Here is a 24399-nt window from a genome sequence, read left to right on the forward strand (position 1 = left end):
GCAGGTGGCTCCGGATGAGCATGAGGAGCTCGTAGGCCAGTGGAGGCTCTGCTGCCTTAAAGCTCCTCCTCCCACAGGGTTCACCTGAAATCGATCCCCAGTGAAGGGAGCAGACGTAGGAGCCAGTGCTGGCAGCGATGTCGTTGCGCTTCTGGCCCTGGTGTGGGGCGTTGGGGCAACACAGTCACACGTGGCCTGGGGGTAGCACCTCTCAGGAACCCACGTCCTGCAGCTGGGTGTGAGCCGGAGGGTAGGCACGTGGCGGTTCTCGCTGGCAGCACAGTGGTCGAAACTCGGCATCGTCATCACCGTAAGATCACGTATTCAGTGCCTTCTCTGTGTCAGCTGCTTAGCGAGAATCCTCTCAAACCCTCGGAACAGGGCTGTTGGTGAGCATTATGATCCTGTTTTACAGAGGAAGAAGTCTAGGCTCAGAAAGATCCAGTAGTCACACACTGTCGCAGAGCTACCAAGCGGAAGAGTCGGGGTTCGAACCCAGGTCCGTCTGGCTCCATAGCCCGGGTCTTCTCTGCCAGAGCCTGTGGCCTTGCAGCGAAGGCCTGCTCGCTTCCCCTTGGGCGGTTTTCTGTGAAGGCCTCCACGTAGGGTGTCTGCTCACACTGAAGCCAGGCGGTTAGTCTCGTGACGTGTAGTGGGTCAGGCTAGATGCGAAATGGTTCCTCCCTGCAGCACTGTGCTCGTTTCAGGGCACAGAGGTGTCCTGGGGCCCCCAGTGGCCTTTGAGAAGAGCTGAGATTCCTGTCCTCCGAATATTCTTCCAGTGCGGTGGCCCCCAGGGCGGCCTGGTGAATGGGCGCAAGAGTCCGTTTTGTTTTCCTTTTTTAATTGTGGTAAAACACTCATAGCGTAAAATTTACCATCCTCACCGTTCGAAGTGCGCAGCGCAGTGGTGTTCAGACCTCCAGCTCTTCATCTTGTCACACTGAACCCGCACCCACCAGGTGATGGCGCCCCTTCCGTCCTCCCCCCGGCCCCTGACGGCCGCCGTTCTCCTTTCGTCTCCGTGGATTAGACTAAGTACCTCACGTAAGCAGACTCCTACAGTAGTTATCTGTTCGTTACTGGCTTGTTTTACTCAGCATAACATCCTCACGTTTCATCCATCTTGTAGCATGTGTCAGAATTTCCTTCCTTTTGAAGGCTGAATGATATTCCCTGGTATGTGTGTACTACATTTTGTTTACCAGTGATGGCCACTCGGGTCATTTCCACCTTTTGGCCATTGCGAATAATGTTGCTCTGAGTGCGGGTGTGCAAATCTCTCTTCAGAACCCTGCTTTCGAGGTTCTTTCGGGTCCCTACCCAGAAGCGGGGTTGCGGGGTCACATGGCGGTTCTGTTTTTGAGGAGCCGCCATCTGGGCTTTCATTGCGACCGCACCGTTTCACACCCCAGCTAGCAGTGCACGAGGGTTGTCGCTTCTCCACAGCCTCGCCAGCACTGCTGGTTCTCTGCTCGTTCATCGTACCTGACGGTGTGAGGCGATGTCGCGTTGAGGTTTCGATCTGCATTTCCCTAATGGTTACTGCTGTCGATCATGTCCTCATGTGCTTATTGACGGCAAGAGTCACTTCCGAAGAGCCAAAGACCTTGAACCACACACTGCTGAGGTCGCCTCACTCCCCTGGTACTTTGGAGTCACAACTAAATATAGTTCTTATTCTGAAGGGATCTGTAGACAAAGACGAGTGGGGCCTGAGGCTGATCCACAGATAACTACAGCAAGGCAGACTTAGGTGTTTACCAAGAGAGGGGCAGGTAGTGGATTCTGGAGCTCTTACTGGGGCGGAGGACACCCCTCGGGTCCCCTAAGGGTGGTGGTGACTCTCATTCACCAGGCAAATCACCGTTGCCATCCTGGGCCACCCCAGGGGTTGTACCTCGTGGAGTCCTGTTTTGCATTAGGCGAGGGCTCTCCCTCTGCTGGACCTCACTGCCACCTAGGGCTGTGCAGAACTGCGTCCCCCGCCCGTCCTGGGGCCACGTGCTCAGGCTGGGGTAGTCAGCCCTGGGGAGGGCTCTTGGGGCACATTTGATTCTGTAGCAAGGTTTCTCTCCTTCCTAGGCTCCAGGCACACCAGGATGGCTTCTCTCTTAGCTGGGGCCAGTGCCCAGGGCCACTGTGCGTGGTTTTCAGCACTCATCCCTGGCGTGGCCGTGACATTGGACCTTGAGCCCCTTCTGACCTCTGGAGGCAGTCCCAGTGCAAACCAGACTTGGCTTAGGATGCCCTTTTACCCAGCGCTTTGTTCCTCTGGGGTCAGGGCTGGACAGCTCCCGCCCCCTCTGCCCCACCCCTCCTCTGATCCTGGATTAAATGGCAGTGCCATGGGCTGAGGCCTCTAACATCCCTGAGCACCGCCCTGTGCTCTGTGTACATTGTCTTATTAGGGACAAGGAGGATGAAGGATTGTTTCCTTCGTCTCATGATGTGATTGCACAGACTGGGGGTTAAGAGCAGGGACCCTTTGCATTAATGTTTACACTTTTCCATTTTATTTGTTCTTTGCATATGCCATTCAACATGGTTCAGTATTCAAAAGGTACAGTGAACAGTTGCCCTCCCAGTCACCAATTTCTTTCCCCTGAGGCAGATTTCTGCCCAGGGGTGGTCCACTTGGCATTCAGTTTTCAATATGCCTCTGTATTTATCGTGCATTCCCTTGTGGCATTAGGTCCTCAATTTCCCGATCTCTCATTCTGGAATTCCTTAGGCCTCTTCTGTTCCCACCTTTCATCACTGCATCAGCCGATCTCTGCTGAGAGCTGCCCGTTGACCCTCCGGAGCTGTCTCCTGGTGGCTCCCTCCCGGCGTCTTGCAAGGCAGCATTTAACGCTGAGAGGGCAGGGGCCGGCGGGGCGGGGCCTAGTGCTTGGCACTGTGATGCAGGGGTGGATGTGTGCACACGGAGTGAGCGAGTGTGAGCGAGCGAGGGAGCTGTGAGGGGTCTGCCGCTCTAGCCCATCCCTGGGGACGGGGCTTCTCCTTCCCCGAACCTCAAGGGTGGCGCTCCGTTTGAACTTGTCAGAGAAACTGTGAACCAAGTGGGATATCTGTTCTCTGAGAAACATCGACTCCCAAGCTTCAGAATTGCTTCCTGAACTGAGGTGCTAGACACAGGGGAAAACTGGGTGCAGGAGTGGGGAGAAGGAAGGGGACCCAGAGAGCTGCGCGCTCCCCACGCCTTTGCCGGGCACCCGTCACGAGCCCGGCCCTGCTCTGGGCTCTGGGCGTGAGGACGATCCCTGTGGGCCACGCCCTTGTGGAACTCACCTCCTAGTGGCGGACAGGGCTGTGCCCAGCTGGCTGCGAGGATGGGATGCAGACTCCAGGTTGGGGTCATCTGGGCAGGCATTCTGGAGGAGGCTGGGCCTCACTGGGGAAAGATGCAGAGTGTTCTTTGGGGACTGATTTTCGTTTTGATTATCTCTGGTTTCATTTTCTGCTTTATATTTTTTCTGGCTCAAAGAAGTTCTGGCTCTAGTCACCTCTCCTTCCAGACAGAGTGAGTATAGCACAGCGGCTGTACTGGGTCGAATGATGTCTTCCCCAGATTCTTGTCTACCTGGAAACTAAGAATGCGACCTTACTTGGAGATAGGGTCCTTGCAGATGTCATTAGCTAAGATGCAGTCATACTGGAGTAGGGCGAGCCTTAAATCCAATGGCTGGTGTCCTTATGAGAAGGCCACATGGAGGCCCAGAGACACACAGAGGAAGGAAGGCCACGTGACGATGGAGCAGAGACTGGAGTGACGCATTTACAGGCCAGCGAGGGTTAAGGATTGCTAGCAACGGCTGCAAGTTACAAGAGGCAAATAAGGACCCTCTCCTGGAGCCATCAGAGGAGCATGGCCCTGCCAACACCTTGGTTTCAGACCTCGAGCCTCCGGAACTGTGGGGGAATAAGTTGGTTTAAGCCCCCTGTTTTGAGGTGCTTTGTTATGGGAGCCCCGGGAAACTGCAGTGGCCAGGAGCATGGCTGCCCGGGCCACACGGGCTCAGTTCAAGTCTTGGTTGAGCTGTGTGGCCTTCGGCAAGTTACTCGGTCCCTCTGTGCCTCAGCCGCTTCTCTGTAAAATGGAGAGAGTGGTAGTATCTACGTCACAGGGCATGTGAGGGTTCCAAGTTGATGAATCCTGAGTGCTCTAAATAGTGCCTGGCAGTGAGTAAGCACTGTGCACGTGCTGTTACTATCTCAAGTCCACCTACACATCTGCTCGGAACCACACAGCTCTCTTCATGCCCCAGGCGGCGCCAAGCTGCCGTGTCTGTCTGTCTGGACTTTGCAGCCTCGGCTCTTGCAAGAGAGGGGCTGGGGTGAACTTGAACAGAATCTCGAATGCACATGCGTAGGCAGCTCGTCCTTGTCCCTCCTCCCGTGTTATTCTGATTGTAAAAATAGGTGAGGGGACCCAGATACTTTTCAAAGTAGACAGTTTCCTCTGGTCAGGGAGGGCTGTGGACCTACCAGCTGTGAGACCTGGAGCCAGTCGCTCGATCCTCATAGGCCTCAGTGTCCTCATGTGTCAGACAGGAATGATGCTCCAACCGCAGAGGCTCGTGAGGAGGGCGTGAGATGAGATGTACTACTCCAGGCAGCAAGGGAGCGATTAATGCTCCTGTTTTTCCCGGCTGTCAGAGACCCACGCAGGGAAGCCAGTCGTGCTGGTCCCTGTAAGGCACAGAAGCGTAAACCTCGGACGAACAGGTGCTGTTGTGACCCATTTACAGTATCGTAAACCTCGGACGAACAGGTGCTGTTGTGACCCACTTCCCCAGGAGTGGGGGGTACTTCTGACCTAGTATGGAGTGAGGATAGAGTTGGGCCCCACTCGGTCCAGGGGCTCTGATGTTTGTCCTGCAGCCGAAATATTGGGAGGTTTGCTTGGCGAGTTTCTCCTCAGCCCGTGGCAGCCTTGGGAGTGAAAAGTAGTGCTGGCTGTTCGGTCACCTGGTTGTGTGTGTGCGCACGTGTGCAAAAGAGACAGAGACAGAGATGCAGCAACTAAAGGAGGTTTGATGCAGCTTGGACCCGGCTGGGAGAGTGAGAAGAGCTGGGAGAAGGAGGTCAGGGCACCCGAGCCCAGGTCCAGCAGTGACAGTGTTGGGTGGAATGGGGTTCGCTGACACAGAGGCAGCTCGTAAACCCACGGCCGCGTGGCGCTCTCCCTCTTGCCTGTCTCGTGTCTAAGCTTAAGGCTCTCTTCTAAGTCAGCGTGTCTCAGGCCTATGCTGAAGACTCCAGAGACGTGCTGAAGGAACAAACCTAGGGACTTGCGGTGGACACTTCAGCTGTTACTTCTTTGATTCATGTTTGATTCATGTATTGGGCATTTAGAAAGCAGTGTGTGGGGGCCATATTTTGTTAGCTTTATCTTACAAAATTGATTTTATTGAATTACAGTTTAAATGTGTTCATGATCCATGTAGAGTCGATTAAAAAGGAAAAAACAAAATTACTCGTTTGAAAAACATTTCTGTCTCTAGCAGAAATAGAAAGAATATGTTTTGTACAGTGTCAGATACAATCTTTCATACAAAGATCTATGTTATAGATGCCTTTCTAGATTTATTGTTTACCTCTAAAAATGACTTAGTTTCCCTTTTCAACTCGGCTGCCAGGGAACCCATGGCAAAATTCAGTGCCTGTTGTGGGAATTAGTTCATCTTAGAGTCCTATGAATATATCCTTTGTTCTCTTTTAAGCCCGTTGCATTTCTATACCCAATTTCACTATTTTATATTATGTCTATGTTATATGTTCCCTCAAATCCTTTCAAAATGGGTGGAACTCTGGGGTATATACCCAAAAGAATTAAAAATAGCATTCAAACAAAAACTCATACATGAATGTCCTAGTAGCACTATTTACAATAGCTAAAATGTGGACACAACCCAAATGTTCATTAACCATTGAATAGACAAACAAAATGTGGCATAGCTACAATGGAATATTATTCAGCCATAAAAAAGAATTAATTTCTGGTACATGCTACAACGTGAATGAATTTCAAAAACATGCTAAGTGAAATAAGCCAGATACAAACAGCATGTATCATATGATTCCACTTGTATGAACTGTTGAGATTAGGTGAATCCTTAGGGACAGGAAGCTCGGTGGTTGCTGGCCCCCGGGGAGCAGGCAGATGGAGGACCTGCTCGATGGATATGGGATTTTCTGGTGGTGATGAAAATGTTTTGGAGGTAGAAGCGGTGCTTGCATGACATTATGAATGTGCTCAATGCTGCTAAATTAGACACTTTCGAGGTTAATTTGGTTATGTGAATTTTATCTCAAGATAAAATTTATCTAAATTAAAATTTAGAAAAATGAAGGGCGTATATACAAATCCAGCTTGAGTAAAGATGAGATGCCGGGGACTTGGATGGAACTCTGGCTCCTCCGGGTCACAGGAAGGGTGTCTGATCACTGCTTCACGCGTCTCTTGCAAAGCTGCCATTCATTGGAGGTGTCTCAGGTGTCCCGCCTTTGGTCAAAGGCACAGTAGTGGTTGTACTCATTGGCCACAATCTCAGGACAAGCTTTCACGGTCCATTTGTAAGCAAATAAACTAGGAGGTCTTGGTGGTACTAGTTGTGAAGGCAGGCCTGGGCTTTCTCCGTGGACTCGATAGAAATGAACTTAGAGAATTTCTAAACAAAATCACGTGCAAATTCTGGTTCTGGGTCTGGGTCTTGGCCACCTCCTGGGCCTGTGGAGGCTCCGGCAGCACCATTTTCAGGCACTACCCCGTGGAGTTCTCACTGCATTTGAGCTTTGCCTCTGGCACATTGGTTCCATTCCAAACCATCAAGGTGCAAAGGCAAGGAAGGAATGTGGGAATTACGGCGGAGTAAGTGCTTGAGATATAGGATGTTCCACAGCATCCCTTACTTCTGTCAAAACCTGAGGCTGGGGCAGACTTTGTTTTCCTTTTGAGAGTTTCTTCCATCTTCAGGACTCCCTGGAGAGGACAGAGCAGCTCCTTCTCTGTTTTGGAACCAGCACCCTCTTTGAGTTGCACCTCTCCTGGTGCGCCCAGGGGTTCCGCTCAGTGCCATGGGTCTGGGGCTGCTTCGCCTTGGCAAGCCTCCCCGTTCAAGAATGTCCTCTTCCTGGGTGGAGCCTCTCTTCGACTCCTCTCTCTCAGCTTTGCTTAGAGGAGCGCTTCCCAAACGTTTGCACATTGTCGCACACAAAGAAAGGGATGATATTTGTGTAGCAAATGGGGAGGGTATTTGCAGCTAGAGATGATCTGCCCGGTCCGCTCCCCAGATCTTGTGTGGGCAGTGTCTGTAGTACATTGGTTGGGCAGCCAAAATAAAAACCCCAAAGGGATGAGGGATATGCTCAGCCTGCCTTTGCCAGAAGGCCAGAATGAATCTGTTATTTATCCGGAAGAGCTCGGTTCCATAGATCCACTCTCTGCCCTACAGGGCCTGACCCTAGGAAACTACATCTCCCAGGCTGCTTTGCCAGCTGGTTCCTGGCTGGGTTCGGCCAGTGGGAGGCACTGGTTGAGCCTGGCATGTGGGGGGAGAGGGGAAGGCGGGCTCCCAGCCCCCTCTCCGGGTTTCATCTTTGTGTCTTTAGCACTGGCCGTCTCTCTCAGTGTTGCCAGCTCCTGCCGGGCAGTCCGCGCTGCTGCCAGCTCCCGCCAGCCGGCTCTGACCCCGGGCTTCGGGCTTCGTGGCAGCACCTCCTCCTTTTATCTTCTCAGCCTGTGGGGTTCCTGCTTTTGCTAATCTCTGAATCGCAGTGTGGTTCCTATTTGTTTTTTCAGCAATTCCGGCATGTCACTGGCTAGCCCATTAAGTTTCCCCCGTCAGGGGCAGCGTGCGGGCTCTGCTTTGCGGGTTGGACTCTGGCTCTCATGGCATCCCCGCCACTCCCGTGTGGTTTTCCAAAGAGCGCCAGCCGTCACGGAGAACACGCAGGGGGTCGGCCTCATTCTCTGGGCATACACTTTTGCCATGTACCTCTGGCAGTGGTAGGTAGCGGACCCAGGATTCAGGACCCTGTTCCTGGCCCAACATCATCTCCATATGACCAGTAATGGGGGACGAACAGAGGTTCGGGACAGCCGGTTTCCTTATCTGCCTAGAAAACTCCTGTTCATCTTTTAAGGCCCAGATATCACCACCTCTTGATCTCTGCCCTTTTCCCCCCTCCCATTGCCCCCAAGGCTGGATCGCTTGCTGCTTTATCTGTATTCCCAAAACAGTTTATATAAAAATATGCCTTGTAATACTTTTTTGATTAGAGGCACACGTGGACCTGGTGCCCCCGTTAGTGGTCTCGTTCACTGAGCGCAGGAACTCGGCCTTGCTCAGTCTGCCACGGGTAGTGCCTGGCTCAGCAGGGGGGACACAGTTTTGCTGACGTCAGTGGCACTCTAACCTGGCTGCATGTTGGGATCACCTGGGGAGCTTTACAAATACAGATGTCCAGTGGTGTCGGAACCACTGGGGGTGGGGTCTAGGCGTTGGCATTTTCGAAAGGCTATCTTGATTTTAATGTGCAAACCATGGTTGGAAATCATTGGTCTAGCTGACTGCTCTGGCTGATGATTTATTCTTTGCTAGTGATTCCTGCCAGCAAACCTAGCTCCTCCTGACAGTGTTTTCGGGTGCCCACTCTGTACCAAGCACTGTGTGGACAGACTCTTGCTACTTACTCGGTGTGTATTCACTGGACCAGCAACACCTGCGCCACTTGGGAGCATGTAAGAAGGGCAAGATCCTAGCTCCCACCCAGACCTGCCGAATCAGAATCCGCATTTTCACCCGCTTCCCGTGCGCGTTACAGGCCGAGAGGCGATGATGTGGAGTCCTCGCCTACTGTGACCCTCCCTTCCTCTCTCGTCCACTCTGTTTCGCTTCCCTCTGGAGGGACAGCATTTGTCGTCCCTTTCTCCAGCCCCTTTGGCACATCCGGAGGTGGCCGAGACCAGGCAGGAGCGAGATGAAACGATAGATCCCCCGAGTGTCGTCTTTGGGAGATGGAAGCCTTTCTGGGCACCCCGCGCACAGTGTTTGAGGCCGTGGGGTTGGCTGTTGGGAAGGAACGGCCCCCGTTGCTGACATGGCCGTTTCCCCGGGAAAGGGCCAGGCGTGCTGGACGGAGGGCCGCAGCACATCCGATGGCCAGGGGGAGGCTGGCAGTGAAGCCGATACGGCATGCTTGCTCGCTTCCTGCTTCCGCGGCCCAAGCACAATAGGGAGTTTCTAGAGGCTGCGCCGTCAAGACCCACCACGTTACCTGTTGTTCAGGTTCAGACGGAACAAGGCGATCTCCATCCATGGGGTCGTGAATTTTAAAGGCAACCTGGAGTAGGGGCACTGTATGTTGGAGTACATCTCTGCCCTCTCCCCACAGCCGGTGCGTCTGGCCCTGGTGTGTGTGTGCTCAGGCCGGGTTTGACAGTGAGGCCGAAGGCAGGGCCGGCAAGCCAGGCGGGGCAGAGGCTCGTCTGGGAGGGAGCCTCGGCTGGGGCTCTTCCCCTTTCCCCCCGTCAGAGGCCTCTGCTGTGTGCCGTTGCACAGTTGGTGCTGGGTCTTTTGGGTCTTTGAGACGACGTGGGGTGGGGACACATGCTTCTCGCGCCCTCCCCAGCCTGCTGCTTTGCTGCCCAGGCTTCTGTGGTTGGCGATAGCCCAGAACCTGCTCCAGAAGGACAGCCGTGTGTGTGTCATCTCGAGCTCTTCAGATATGCTTGACACTTGTAGAGGGACCGGGATTTTATTCGAGAAATGACCTAATGAGAGGTCTGGCTGTGCTGGGGGCAGGAAGTCAAAGTCGGGGTGCAAGGGCGACATCTGTAGGTGGGTGGCCCAGCTCTCACGACTGGCCCAGCGTGAAGAACGGCTGTGCCGACCAGCTCGCGCGGCGGCCTCCCCACGCAGCGCAGTGTCGCCCTGGGGGCGGGCACCTGGGGAGTCCCACCTGGGGAGCCGGGGGAGCCTCCCCAGCTCGTCCACCCCTTTGGGTTCTGCACCCGATTTCCAATGTGTGTGTCGCGTTTCCCCCGGAGCAGCAAGGATTCTTGGCCACCAGCAGAGTGTCCTATGAGTCAACTCAGTTCTAACACTAGCTACCCGAAGAAGGCATCAGATTCCACAGGTTAAGGGCTCAGTCCTAAGAAAGTGCCCCCCGCCCTGCCCATTCAGATGCCAGTCGCGAGCCCAGGTGTTACCTGTGATTCTGACTCACTGCGTACAGACGAGAGGTCAGCCAGCAGCGTGAAGTGGGACTGGCCAGAGAGGACACAGGGTGTTCGCTGTGGAGGTTCGCGGTGTCTCATCCGGCCCCTGCTTGCCTATTTTCCTGCCGGCCGTCGGCACGTTTGTTTCCTAGGGAACCGGGAATGCTGGTCTGCTGTCGCTGCCTTTCGGACCCGGGCCTCGCCTGTCCTGGCTCTCACCTTGTGCTGAAACCAGGTGCGTGCGACCTGCTTGGCCTCTCGTGTGCACATAAGTTGCCTCCTGCAGGTGGTGGCCGTGCCGCAGATGTGGGTGCTCACCTGGCAGCGCCCTCTGCCCCAGGAAGAGTGCTGTGCACAGGTCGTCGTGAGGGGGTGGGCTGGACCAGTGACGGAGAGGCGGCCCTGGGAGGACTTCTGGGGTGGGGATGGCTCTGGGGTCCAGCTGGCCACACCGTGAAGAGGAGCATAAATGAATCTCTTAACCAAAAGGGCATCTTTAGCCCTGTAGCTCCCCCAAACAGCAGTCCGGAGGAGATCGCTGAGTGCCGGCGGCTTTCGGGACACCGACTCACTCTCTGGGTTCTTTGAGGTTCTGCTGGAGAGAATGGGGCCTTCTTTCAGTCGCCGCCAACTATGATTTCAGACTACACAGGTCAGCCGGCTGGGAGAGGGGAGGAATGGATGAGTGACGGGAGAAACAGGGAGACAGAGCCAGTGAAGCGGGGAGCTGGCCAGTGGGAGTGAGGCGGGAAGACGCCGAGCGAGGCTGCGGAGACGCGGGGTGGCGGGGTGGTGGCGCAGAAAAGCGCCCCTGCCCCTCCCGCCCTGGGCGGGGCGGACTGGGGAGGCCCTGTGGGCAGGCAGCGAAGCCCACAGAGGAGGGCTCACTCACGCAGCAGGCGTCCCCTGGGGAAGAGCCTCAGAGGGGTTTGGGAATGGCAACCTGCGGCCCCCTGGCCTCCTTCAAATGCAGATAGATTTGCAAATTGAGCCCTGGTGTACAGTTGTCCCCCGCTTATCCGTGGGACCTGGTCCCAGACGCCCAGTGGATGCCCGAAACCAAGGGTAGTACCCAACCTTGTATGTACTTTGTTTCCCCTACACGTACATCCTTACGATAAAGTTCAATTTATAAATTAGGTACAGTGAGAGATTAACGATACCTGATAATACAATAGAGCAACGGTAACAATATACTATAATGAAAGTTACGCTCATGGCCCTGAGGCCATTATGAAATATGCAGCCACCGACGTAGGATGCGCTGGACTCCGTTGTCAGGGAATTAACACTGTCCCCCGGGAGGCCGGGCAAACGATGCCGCCACGCCGCGACGACAGGGTCGCGCACCTACGTCGGTGGCTGCACAGAAGTAATTTCCCCGTAATTGGAGGGTGAGGCCGGGCTGCCCATGACCGCAACGGGGTGGGGACAGTTCGATAAAAGCTTGGTGGAGGGAAGCAGATGCCGCATATCAACCCCCGGAGGCGTTCGGCCCCGCGGGCATTCGCTGGGCACCCGGGGGCTGGCAGGGGAGGAGCAGTGGCCTTGCAGAGGAAGCAGGGGGACCCAGCCCTGGGTGCAGAGCTTCGTTTGGCTGGCGTGTAAGTGCAGGCTGTGTTCCAGTAGGAGAAGGAGGCAGTGGGGGAGGTGGGGAAAGGGGCCTCAGGCTGCATGCAGTCACAGCCGCAGCCACCGCGCCTACAACAGGTCACTCGCCTGGCCATGGGTGCCCAGTTCCTGACCTCGGTCCTTGCACCATCCAGTGACTGCTTGAAAAGAAAATATTCACTTCTCAGTTCTTCCGTTCTTGCCACCAAACGTGTGATTTTCTCTCCATACCAACCAGTTCTCCACTTCTGTGTGGAGTCCAAGCCGGTGGCCTGCAGCTCAATTCAGTGCTGACACTGTCTGCCTGGAGTTGGTGTCAATCCCATAGTTAAGGGTTCAGTCCCATGCCAATCACAAGTTCAGGCTGTCACCTAGGCTTCTCACTGTTCAGCCATGGATGGGAGGTCCCCAGGACCCCCTCCTTGGGTTTGATGATTTGCTGGAACAGTTCGCAGAGCTCAGGGAAACAGTTTACTTACCAGATTATCAGTTTATCATAAAAGGGTACAGCTCAAGAGACACATAGGGCAGGGTACGGAGTGTCCGTGCCCTCTCTCTGTGGACCACTCTCCCAGCACCGCCATGTGTCACTGAGTTGGAGGACCTCTGAACCCTGTCTTTCAGGTCCTGTATAGAGGCTTCATTATGTAGGTGCAGTTGGTTAAATCATTGGTGATTAATTCAACCTCCAGGCAGATGGGGCTGAAAGTCCCAAATCATATGGTTGGCTCCCCTGGCCACCAGCCCCATGCTGAGGCTGCCTGGGGAGCCCCAGCCACTAGTCACCTCATTAGCCCTTGATAGACGCTTATGGGGCGGTACCAAATACTTATATTTCTTATTATGTCACGCTGCTTTTCTTTTGAGAGGGGAAAGTAAACATTCTTTGAGCTCTAGTGTATTTCAAACAATGTGCTAGGCATTTCACAAACACTGCTTTAATTCATTTTTTTGATGCCTTCATGAAGTTGGATGAAGAACCGGAGGCCATGGAAGATCACCTGGCCAGTCAGTGATAGGCTGGAGATCCAGGCTCAGTGCCGATGTTAAGCTCATGATCTTCGTACCCTAGGCTGCTTCTAAAGTCAAGGGAGAAGCTGGGAGAGGGACTGAGTGAGGCGAGCTTACCTCCCTGAAGCAGCTCGGCACTTTGTTTCTTGTGTCGGAGATGAAGGGACATAGGGATGGCGGGCACGAGAGTCTTGGAAGCCATTCACACGAGCCCCTAGCAGTCCCCCTCCTTTCTCTCAGCTTCTATCTGGATCCGAGCCTCAGGGCAGCATTTCAGCCAGGCCTGTGGGTCAGACTCAGGGATGAGGAATCCTTGCTTCTGGCCTCAGAGGGTCTGGACCTCTTTCCACAATCCCTTATCCTCACTCACAGCATTCCCCGCAGGCTTACACGCTTTCTAAAAGAAGTTTTGGTTTGCTGTAAGGGACATTTGTTCACCACCGGGTGGGTCTTGAGTCAGTGACGGACATGTTCAAAGTCATCATTGAAAATGTAGAGCCTCTAACAGGTTAGGGCACAAGGGCTAGAAGCTGAAAGGTCGGCTAAGAGGCTGCTGTGTCCCCAGATAGGGGCTGTAGAAATAAAAAGATGAGAGGAGTTTCTAGAGATATCATGGGGGAGGAATTGGCAGGGCTCAAATTAGAGAGAGAGAGAGGGAGATGTCAAAAGGTTACTGGGTAGATATAGTTAGTAAATGGTACTTACATTGTTCTATATATTGTGCTTGTGGCAGACATCACTAATCCATCACTAATGTGTGTGTGTGTGTGTGTGTGTGTGTGTGTGTGTGTGTTTGCGTGTTTGCTCAACCCCAGGAATCTTATACACACAGCAATCGATGTGAGCTCTCACCAACGCACTTAAACTGCATCAAAGTTGAAATCTACTCACCATCTCTGCTGTAATATCTCAAGTCAGGAAGACTCAGCAGAGGTAGTTTGGGAAGCGTTCAGGAGGAAAGAAAGCTATTCTGTCTTAGGAGTCTGGGGAAGCATATTGTGAGAACAAGCACTACAGGACAGGGGAGAGGTTAGGCGTCAAGGGTAGAGCTGTAGAACTGGAATTAATCTCTAATTAGGCAGTAATTGAAGTCATGTGAATGCAGAGATGGCTTCCAAGAGAGTGAGTGTATGGGGAAAAGAACAGAGGGTTTATTGCGGGAGGAAAGGAAATTGCTCACCACGCTGAGCAAGGAAAAGCTAACAAGAGGACACCCCGCATCCCCTTTACTGAGTGCGGGAGACCCATCTCTGCCGCCCCGTGAGTGGATCCTTTGGAACCCTAAGGACTTCCTTACAGATTGCAAGTTCCGATGGTCGTAGCACCTCCTTTTCCTCCCTCACACGTCAGCCAGGGTTCCGTCCAGAGCTCAGATCTTTAAAGGACCCAGCCTCCTCCCCTGCCGCCTTTCACTGCACATCCCTCTTCCAGCCCCGAGCCAGCACACTCTTCCTCCTCCATCCCGTGACTTCTCTCTCCTTCTCAGAGCCCTGCTGTGCAGGGAGAGTGGCAGGCACCACCAATGTGATCTTGTCTTTCTGATAGTTCCCTTGACTAATCACTCCGACACCCTCAGGTTCCAAGGATAATTATCCCTGCGAAGTCAAGGACTCCCTTCCTTCCCAGTGACCTGGAATTACCCTCCCACAGTGAAAGTGCCCCGGGCCTTGGAGCGACTTCTCTGCATTAGCTCTGAGGCTAAGTTGCAGTGAGGAAATCCACCCTTTTAATAGGGGAAAATATTGCCCTTGTAAGTCTTTATGCAATGCACTTGAGCTTAATGCTCACTTACCAATTCGCCTCTGTAACTTCCATATTGAGTGAATTAAGTCCTCTAGGCGGGTAAGTATTAAAGAAGTGATAAGTGCTTTATAATTCAGTAAAGGGTGGCCTGGCCATTTCATATTTTCCTAAGGAAATTGGCCACCCGAAGGGCAGTACTCTCAGGACCCCCGGGGCCAGCTGAGCTCAGGCACAGAGCTCGCACTGCTGGAAGGCTGTCAAGCCAGCTGCCCTGGCTGGGACCACACTCCTCGCTCAGACTTTCTCTCCGAGGCCCGCCGGGGAGAAGGGGTCAAAGCCCATATGTCTCTCCCCGCCTCAGGCTGTTTCTGCTCTCCATCAGAGACCTCCTCATTCTCTCCCGGTTCACAAGCTGAGATGTCCGGTAGGGACCAGAGGTTCTGCTACCATCGCCCAACCCAGCAAGCACAGCTTGCCTTTTTCAAACTTAAATCTCTTCAGATGGTCAGAGAAAATGCCGGTTCCATAAAGAACTGGGAAATCACAGCCTTTTCATAACTCGCCACACGGTCTCAGGGTTCTGAGGAAGGACAGTCATATATTCATTTGTTCATCTCAGCTTGCACCGATGTACCAGAACCGAGCTGAGTGTAGTGAATGAATAGTGAGCAAGGTGGGTTGTCTGCCCTCATGGAGCTTCATGACGTTAGGGGAGAGACACAAACAAGTAAACACGTATGCGAAGTAATTACAGATTTCGGCAAGTGATATGAAGGAAATGTCTAGAGCAGCATTTATTTCTCAGACTTGGCACTGTTGACATTTTGGATCCGACCTTTTCCATGAGGGCCTGTCCTGTGCATCGCAGCGTACTTGGCAGTATCTCTGGCCTCTCCCCACTAGATGCCAGGAACGCCACCCCAGTCATGGGAATCAAAGATGTCTCTAGACACTGCCAAATGTTCTCTGTGGGTCAGAATCCACCCCCGGCTTGAGAACTATTGATCGAGAGAAAGGCAGTAGAGAATGACTTCGGCTCGCTTGGTCGAGGAAGGCCTCTCTGAGGAAGGCGAGGGCTGGCTGGGCTTTCTGAGCTATCAGGGAGGAGCCTGGAGCTCAGGGGCCAGTCTGAGTAGAGGTGCACATTTGGGTGCCATCAGCACATAGGTGGCGGTCAGAGCCAGCACGTGGGTGAGGTCACCGTGGCACGGCAGGTGGTTAAATTTGGGAGACTCCAACGTGTAGAGATCAAAGAAGATGGAACCAGAAGGGAGACTACGAAGGAACAGGCAGGAGAGCAGAAAGAAACCCAGGAAAGTGTGGAGTTAAGGAATCCATGGCGAAGAGAATGGTGCAAGAAAGCGTGGGTAACTAGGTACGATGCTACCGAGAGATTGGGCAACGCGATGGCAGGCGAGGGTCTGTTGGGTTCGCCAAGGCGGAAATCCCTGGTGACGTCGACATGGTAGTTGCAGTAGAGTGGCAGGGACAGAAGGCAGATCGGATGAAGATGCAAAGGGAGGTGGGGAAGCAGGCCCTGCGAGTGTAGACAATCCTGTTGAAAACATTTCCCATGAAGAGAGACAGAGACATGAGTTGGTAGCTGGAGGAGGACGTGGAGTCAAGATGTCGTTTAAGATGGGCTGTTCTAGAATGTGTTCGGATGCTGACAGAAAACTCTAGTAGATGGTGAGGGTACAGAAAAGAAAGGGACAAAATACGAACGAGTCCTTGGGGAGGTGAGAGGGGGTGAGGGCAGGTTCACACGGGGGCGACAGAGGGCGAGGTGCTTCAGTTCTGTCGTTCACTTAAGGGCTTTGTTCACTCAGTCGTTCGTTCACTCACGCGGATGTCGCTGAGCTTCTGCACGGCACTGGAGGCACAGATTCTGGTTCGTGCCCTTGGAAAGCCCGTGCTCTGGAGGAGGCTGTCGCCATGCGGGGAAGGGAAGAATGAAAAAGGTGTGCCGGGTGCCGAGAGCATGCCCGTCTCGTCTCTCCCCACGTTTCGTGAGGGGGGCCGCTGCCCGCCTTCCCAGTCCCGACAGTGACGGCGAGCAGCAGCCTGAGGTCTGGTCTGGGAGGGACATCCAGCCCGCCGGCCTCCCAGGACCTCTCGCGTCACCGTTGCTGGGCTCTGCGTCGGTTCCCCAGGATGCCCGTCCCAGATCGGGATGTGAATGGTGTGCTAGGGCTACGTTTCTTCTCAGAAATCAAGTTCAAGGCCCCTGTGGGGTCAGATCGGGGCTGCTCCGGGGGCAGTGTGGGTGAGAGGGGGGTGCGCTGCAGATGCTGAGCACGGTGCGTACGTGGCCCAACTGCCCGTGTGAGGAGTCTGGAGGTGAATGATTGATGAAAACGGCAGACACGATCCCCGTTCCCATGCATTGTGGTTCTAGTGTAGAGACGCCGACGACAAACACGTAATCAAATAATCGAACGAGACAGTTGCAGACGGTTATTAGGGGCTGTGAAGGGCATAAACGGGACCTGTGCCCGAGCACAGCTGGAGGGGGAGAGGGGGGCTGTGTGCCACGTGGGGTCAGGGCTGGCTTCTGGGAGAAGGTGACCTTTGAGTGGGGACCTGAGGGATTAAAAGGAGCCAGGAGGAGTGTTTCATGGACGTTCTGGCGGGGAACAAGCCCGACGTGTTTAAGGGGTGGAAGGCGGGTCAGTGTGGCTCGGCCCAGAAACCGAGAGGAAGGTGCTAGAAGGGGCCGTGGAAGCGAGCTCATGCGGGACCTCGTGGGCCATGGTTTATTTGTAAGAGCCAAGGGAAGTGGTTGGAGAGTCTTTAGCAGCATTTTTAAGAGTGACGGTTGTGGCACAGAGACAGGTGAGGGAGAAGAGGGGGAGCAGGGAGGCCAGGGAGACGGAGACGGCTGGGCGGAGCTGAGAGGCGGTGGCTACCTGCGTGCTGATGCGTGCGCATTGCCGGGCTCGCCCGCCTGAGCCCACCCGCCCAGGTAGCAGCAGTGCACATGGAGGGGATCGGCTAGCGAGGGGCAGGCCAGTGCGGTCACAGGCTGGGCTTCAAGCAGGACCGCTCAGACTCCCCGGTGGGCTGGCTGAGTCCCAGATGAGGTCTTGCTCCTGGGAGTTAGGTCTTTTGCTAGCGAGGGCTTTGTGGGCTTGCCTTTGATCTTTTCTCTGTTGGGAGACGCGGCATCTCAGCCTCCGAAGAGTACAGGTGTGTGCACAAACATTCCCTGCTCCTGGCATGAGCTTCGGAATTGATCAGGAAGCCGACACAGATGTTGTCGTCTCCCATCTGTTCTCCGCGTGATCAGAGTGTGTTTTTCTGTGGTCCCGGGGGGTCCCAGCTGTGGGACTGGTTCACTGTGGTCCTTGGCCTGCAGCTGCTTGTAGAGCTTGTGTGCTAACACGTTGGCATGCAGGGGTTGCCAGCCCAGGAAGGCTCCTAGGCTCACAGGTCTGCTCCCCAGGCATCTAGTATCCCCTCTGACAGCTATCAATGGAGGGAGAGCCGGGTGACTTGGCTGGTGTGATCCGATGCGGCTCCTCCCCAGCCTCCTTGGTGCCTGAGCTCCATGGAGCTGTTGCTCCAGACGGTTTGTTTATAATGCTAAACATATCAGATAATTGAAAGCTAATGCTTCTGTCTGGCTCACTAGACATAATATGCCTGGATAACAAATCAATTTCCTCGTTGCCCTACAAGATTCGAAGTCAAATGCACAGCATGTTCCGTGTGTGTGCGCGTGCACGCATGCGCGTGCTCATGCATGTGTGCACTCTAACGCTGACTTGTTAGAAAGTGGAATTCCAGACCCCTTTCCGCAGGCACCCAACTCCATACTTCAGTTCGGGTCTGCATCTTGGAACAGAGCTCAGGTGTGGAGGGGATGGGAGCCTCAGGTCTGCTGGGGCACAGTCTGGAGAGAAGGGACATCTGTACATAGCCTTGTCATCCGAAGCCCTCGTGCTCTGTGTGGGAGGGGTGAAAAGCTCGTATACAAAAACATGTGGAGAGTGCGCGTTCCCGCGGCCTCCTGCAGGATGCATCTCCAAGAACGGGTGTGTGCGACATCCTGTTAGCGATGCCACCGGGGAAGCGTGAGTTATAACTATATCTCCAAGAGTACTTCACTTACCGGGCAACCTCGATTAATCAGAAAGGCGATGCGAAACAGAGACAACAGACGGCAAATGCCTGCTGTCTCCTTGTGTGTGTGTGCGCGTGTGTGTGCGTGAGTGTGTGAATCCTTTCCTATTCTCGTAGATCCTTATTCATGTTCTTCTCACTCACATAACACCAAAGTCCGGCAGGAGTAACGCGGCCTGTGCTGGCCGCCCTGGCGTGGTGCAGCCACACTGCATCGAGGTCTCAGGCCTCACTGCACCAATCCTCACAACTGGATTGCCTGGGAGGAGACTGAGGAGCGGCCCAGGGGCACCCAGCTTCAGAGTGACAGAGCTAGGTGTCCTCTCTGGGGCAGCCTGTGTGCTCCCCGGGCTGCAGAGCAGACTGGTCCCAGCACATTGGAGGGTGGGCCTGGGGGTAGGCGTGTACAAGGGGGTGATGGCCCACAGCCCGATAGCAAGGGAAGAGCAGGCGAGCACTGAGAGTGGGTGTAGTGACCTTTAGAATTCAGGAGTCACGTTGGCATAGGGGCACAGACCCCGCATACTTGTGGAGCCTCTGAGGGTGTCTGTGGAGCAGCTCGGGGGACTGGCCACTTAGGTCGTGACCATCCAGGCTCATCAAGAGTATGTGAGTCACGTTCGGTCTCCTCTGCTTGAAAAGTCAAGGAGGTGTGTAATGCATTTTAGGGGAGAAAAAAACATCTAGCAAGGAAGTTGAACATGCAAACGTTTTGCATTTAAATTTAGTTGTCTGGAAAATTTGGTTATGAAGAAGCTCATTAATAGCAGTGAGAATTTACAGTGAAAATACCAGTGATCTGACAGCGAGGGAGGACAGAGGAAAGATTGGAAAAATGAGGCAGTACTGGGCCTGCCACATCTGAAGGAAAGAAGGAAGCTCCTTTGTCACATGAACCAACTCCTTGTCTTGCTGAGCACCTGGCTGACGAGGGAAGTTCTGTCAGGTGTAGGGCGACTTACCCCTTTAACGGCCTTCCCAACAACCTGCGTCCCTGGTGTTGGTTGGGGTGGACATCTCAGTGTCTAGAGTTTTCTATGTATAGGAGTTAAATATTGGCATTATAAACAACTCTTAAACATATCCACATGACATGTTTTTAATTAAAATATGGGCCACACAGTCTGTCCCGTCTAATTTTCATGTGCACGGAGATTGCCAGTTCATTTCCATATTGGCTCAAGCCAAACAGGAGGAGGAAGAAAGCTGTGGTGCAAAAGCACACTTGAATTTATTCTAGCACAAAGGAATTTTCTGTTTTCTATGGACGTATTAATGAGTATTTCACTGTGTCCCGGCTCATCCCCCAGATGGGTGTGGAGCCCCCGTCTGTGGTGGGTGTATCTGCTCCAGAGCTGGGTGCTGTTTTACTGCATCGCTGGGAACGGCTTCCTTTCGGAGGGTTTTTCTCAGGCTTCTAGAGAGACTGCGCCCAGGAGTGGTCCCCTGGCCCCGCCACCCCCCGGTCTACCTGGCGGCAGCATCTTTGACCACTGAGGTTTCTGTGAGCTGCAGCCCGACGCCCGGCTCTGGCTGTGGCCCGGGAGCTCAAAGCTGTCACGAATTAAGCCTCACTTCCTCCCGCTCTCTGGAAAAGGGTTGCATGTTAGATCTTGGAAAGAGTCATGATTCTCTAGTGTCAAGGAAGGGCAGTGGCGAGGGGGTAGGGATGGGGCACTGAGCAGACTTAGGCACGCAGAGGAGAGACCTGCGGGGCTGGGAGAGGCCCTGGGCCAGAGGGTTTCAGCCAGAGCTCAGGCAGAGGAGGCCGTCGTGGCTTCTGGAATGTGTTACCCCGACTGGCCGTGGTCCAGTGGCCAAAGAGCCCCTCATTTCTCCGCAAGTTATGTCCTCGATGCAAGAGGGTCCGGCAGCCATGGCTTTTGATTTCTTCCTCTCGCCCGGATCCAGCGACCTACAGGCAAGTTTTTTGGTTTCGCCCGGGGCCTGTTAGTGTTTGCTGCAAAGTAGTCACTTAAAAAATGTTGCTGTTTGAAGCCGTGGAACTCTTTCTTCAATGGCAGAAGCCTTTCACGAGAAAGCCAGGTTTCCAAACCTCAGTATCATGGACGTTCGGAGTTGGTAGATCTTTGCTGTGGGGCCTGTATTGTGAATTTTTGAAATGTTTAGGCACATCCGTGGCCTCCGCCCACTAGGTGCCAGCGTTACTCCCTTACCCCAGTTGTGACAGCCAAAAATGTCTTCAGACATTGCCAGATGTCTCCAGGGAGGCAAAATCGCCTCCAGCTGAGAACCACTGTGTTAGCTGAGACCAAAGTGGAGGTGCTTTACTTAGAGTGGGCACGGGAGCCTGGAGTCCCCCTCCTTGCCTGCCTTCTACAGCCTCCCGTCACCGCCCACAGACCGGACCGAGGCTGCAGGTCTCTGCGCCCGTGTGGACAGGTACAGGCTTTCGCAGCCCCCTGACCGCACTCTGGCCTCGCTTTGCGTTTCTTTCCGCCCTGCCCCCACCCCCGCCCCATGGCGTGTGTCTCCCTGAGGCGCCTCTGCCGGGATGGGCTGGTGCGTGTGCGGCCCTGGAACGGGTGACCAGGGACCACCTCGCGCAGAGTTCACGCACCTAACCTTCCTTTAAAAATTATCGTCGTTGTTCTTCAAATGACAAATGCTCAGTGAAGACAACCTGGACAGCCCAGAAAAGCTCCCAGAAAGAAGTCACTTGTAATTGTACGAGGCCAGAGTACCCACCGTTCACCGTGAACAAAAGCAGAGCAAACCTGCTCTCAGACTCTAGCTTCTATTATGTTTTTAGAGCCTGCCCTTTCCACTTAAACTCCTGCCCTCCCTAATAGCACTGAGCAGCCAGCAGTCACCGTAACTGAGCCTCCGGCGCTGGTACCAAGTGGCGAGTCACAGGAACACTTGGCGGGTGCCCTGCTGATGCCATTGCACATGTCGGGGAGCCCCTTCGCTGCCCTGCATTCCCGCAGAACCCGCTCTGAGCTGCTGTTGTGCAGCCCGGGGCCTGTTTAAAAGTTCCGCTCGAACAGCGTCCCCGGGGGTCGTGAATGACAGGTTCACTACCCCTCCACCCTCTGCCACGTGCTGTTTTTATCAATGACTGCTGAGAGATGCCAACTTCCAGTAGAACCACGGTGCCATTTTTAGCTTGAAAACTGAGAAAAGATTGCTCAGCTTCTGCAAGGCACGGGGTTATAAATAATCATCATGGCTAGCACTTCCTGAGGGCTTCCTGCAACACCGTCTTACTCCTCATGTCATTCTTATGCCGGAGGTGTTTCATTAGCCCCATTTGACAGATGAGGAGACCGAGGCACAGCCAGGTGAAGTACGTAGACAGGTGCTGGTGGTGTGGGGGCGGCGATGTGCATCCTGGCCGCCCGGCTCTAGGCGTCAGCGACCCTTTTCTGTGCAAGCTAGAAAGCCGATGTTTTTGACCTGTCTCTGCAGCTCTGCTCGGGTCCATCTTTGTGGCGCAAAAGTAGCCATGGACAATAGTAAACGAATAGGTGTAAACAGTGGCCTCGGAATCTCATACACTTTTCCCATGTCGTGAAATAGGATTCTGCTTCTGACTTTTGAAAAAACGTCAGGCTGACGAAAGCCAGCTGGGTTCGGCCCACGGGCTGTAGTTCTCCGACCCAGTTCTCGAGCTCTGTCTCCTAAACACACCACTGCACTGTGGCTAGAAACATCCCAGCTCCCAGTGCGGAAAAACTCAGGCCCCGTCGAGGAAGCAGGGACCAGACTCTGTTGACCAGGGACCCCGCGGCACCCGGGAGCCCACTCATCGCCCCGCCCTGCCTCGGCGTGTGCCCATGGCAGGGAAGGGTAGGCTTGTGGGCCTGAGGATACCAGGGCAGAGAAGGGGAAAGTGTCAGAATGCAGGAAGGACTGGCAGCTCAACCGTGATCAAAACACATTTTCAGAGTTCTGACGTGGGCTAAGGAAGATGATTTCGCTTTATTTAAAGTACTTGATTGACAGCTGCTTAGGAGTGGGTCCTTGTCTGAAGCTAGGCGCTCGTGAATGAACGGCCGTCTTTAGGAACGCTGCGATCTGCTGGTTGCTTGCGGGAACTGGCGACCGGTGAATACACTGGGGGTGGCTGGGGTGGGGGTGGAGACTGGCGCAGGGCGTTCTTCTCCTTCTGGGCTTCCTTTTCGTCTGAACTGGAGCCAGGGTCCCTGCCTTCGTGGGACCAGATCAAGTAAATGGTCTATGCCTGCGAGGCTTCCAAGGGGAGACTTTGGCCTTGGAATTTGATGCTGAGCTGGCCACCTGGTCCATGTCCCCAGCAGATGTCCGTGTGTCTGGCTGCTCAGCAGGGTCCCCAAGAGAATGTGATACTAAACAGGCTCTCGGCATACTTTGCCACCACGCAGCTCTGAAATTCTTCCAGAGACCCCGGCCACTGCCACCCCGCACACTTTCTGGCTCTGGCTCCACTTGGTGGCAGATGGCAGAGCCACGGGTGTGGTGGGGCCAGGGAGGAGGTGTCGGGGCAAGTGGCTGCCACGTTCCTGGCCTGAGTGTGCCTTGGGTAGCTCTGTCCCAGGGTGAGCTGTCACCTCTCTGCGTTTCTCGCCGAGGGTGCCTAGACCTTGGGGGCACTGGCAGGAGAGTCAGATCGTGGGAGGGCGGGGGGCAGCAGCAGGCCTTCTCCTGAGCCCCGCTGGAGCTCCTCACAGTGGAGGTGTGAGGGATCCTAACCTCGCACAGCTCCAGAGCTGGAAGGGGCCTCCGTAATTAGTCGTCTGGTGGTCCTGTACCTGGGGACCCCAAGAGCATTATAGAGGATTTCGTCAATTACCAAAAAAAAATAGCAACACCCAAAACATATAGAAATCATACCCATACCCGTGACAAACCCTCCTTTGCTTACAGAACTTCTGAGTGTCTTTGGTTTGGTTTGGAATTTATCTCCAGGATGAGTTAGTGCTGGTTTATATATGTTGATAAAAAGCTCTGGTTAACGGTGATTTATTTATCTCTTTGATGGCTAAGTCCGAGAAGACGAATTCATTAGTGCTTAATAAATGTAGTGTGCTTGCTTGACACAAACCTCCTTAAACACGAGGTCTCGCGGGAGAAAGTTCTAAAAGCAGACGTTCGTGACGAGCAGGAGAGAAACTGCTGATGTCGCGCAGTCCTCTCCCTTCACGGACGGAGGCCCAGGGAGGTCAGGGCTCCTGGTCAAAGCCGCCGGCTGCTTAAGGCGCAGAGACGAAGCCAGAATGGGGCCCCTCAACGGCCAGTCTCGCCATCTTTCCGTGACCGCCCCGGTCCCTCGGTTGGCCCCTCCGCGGAGTCAGTTCTGGGAAATCAAATCATGGTGTTCTTGACCTCCAGAGGGACTGGGCTGCAGTCACCCCGGTGGGGCCGCCAGTGTGTGGGTGCTGGGGCGTCCTGAGGTGGCGGTGTGTCTCTCCTGGGCCACGGCGCCAGCGAGCCCCGCACTCCCCTGTGTTTACCATGTCATGTGTATTGTCCTTATGGGCAGGAACTGCTCTTAGGAAATCCTACAAAGGGAAAGCGGAGGAGAGGGAGCTAAGGGAAGGAACTCAGTGACGGCAACTGACGGGGAGACTGGGTTTCCGGTGTCTCAGGTGTGGAGCCTGGCGCTGAGGGGGACGTTGCACGCGGCCCGCGGGCCAGGTGCTTTGGCCCCACGGGCATCACGCCAGGCAGGTGGTGCG

At 54.3% G+C, this 24399-nt stretch overlaps 1 protein-coding gene across 11 annotated transcripts in view; it reads left to right on the forward strand.

The window, feature by feature from the left end:
• NTRK3 (neurotrophic receptor tyrosine kinase 3) overlaps positions 1-24399 on the forward strand; it is a 426694-nt gene that overhangs the window by 141874 nt on the left and 260421 nt on the right. The gene's annotated exons all lie outside the window — the stretch shown is intronic.

Source organism: Rousettus aegyptiacus, unplaced genomic scaffold, assembly GCF_014176215.1.
Source record: "Rousettus aegyptiacus isolate mRouAeg1 unplaced genomic scaffold, mRouAeg1.p scaffold_m13_p_14, whole genome shotgun sequence".
Classification (NCBI taxonomy): domain Eukaryota; kingdom Metazoa; phylum Chordata; class Mammalia; order Chiroptera; family Pteropodidae; genus Rousettus; species Rousettus aegyptiacus.